Raw genomic sequence first — 910 nt, 5'->3', positions numbered from 1 at the left:
TAAATTTAAACAAAAATTGGCAAGTCTCTAGATGATAGTTTGAGTTCTATTTCCAAAGTCTTTAGTACTGTTCCTTAACCACTCTACTAAGTTCAAAGTTTGAACAGGTCTGGTTAAGACCACAGAAAGCAGTTAAAGTGATGTCAGTGATGGCCTATGCCATGTTAATCTCTACTTCTCTAGACTGTGTATTCAAGTTGAGATTCATGATATAGCTGTCTTCCTTCTCCTTTCTGCAGTGGAGATTTAGTAGAGGTCTAAACTTTAGCAGAAAGTGTTCCAAATGGGGGGAAAATATCAATGAAGCCTAATTTAATTATCTCTTTTCCTACAAAGCATCATATTCTAGGCATGAAAGGCAGCAACATTTTGATAGTTTTTTATAGTTCCATCAAAATTTCAAGCACTTTGTTTCTGCAAAGTAGACAAGTTCTGGGGATGGGGCAATCACTGCACATCATTCTAGTATTTCATTGCTTTTCTGTTCTATTTTTGGCCTCTCAAGCAAGATTAACAGCTTTTCTTCAGTATATGCAAGTCAAAAAACGTCATTAATTATATAAGTGGACTCAAAGACAAAAACCACATTGTCATCTCAATAGATGCAGAAAAGACGTTTGACAATATTCAGCATGCATTTATGCTCAAAATCCTAGAGGGAATTGGACTGGAGGGAACATACTTCAACATTATTAAAGCCATATACAACAAACCCACAGCCAATATGATTCTAAACGAAGAAAAACTGGAAGCATTCCCATTAAAAACAGGAACCAGACAAGGATGTCCACTATCTCCACTCCTTTTCAACATAGTGCTTGAAACTCTTGCTAGAGCAATAAGACAGGAGAAAGAAATTAAAGGATTACTGATTGGAAAAGAAGACGTCAAACTATCACTTTTTGCCGAT

The sequence above is a fragment of the Nannospalax galili genome, unplaced genomic scaffold (assembly GCF_000622305.1).
Source record: "Nannospalax galili isolate Female #2095 unplaced genomic scaffold, S.galili_v1.0 scaffold1543, whole genome shotgun sequence".
In the NCBI taxonomy this organism is placed as follows: domain Eukaryota; kingdom Metazoa; phylum Chordata; class Mammalia; order Rodentia; family Spalacidae; genus Nannospalax; species Nannospalax galili.
Note: the sequence above shows the minus strand (reverse complement) of the source record.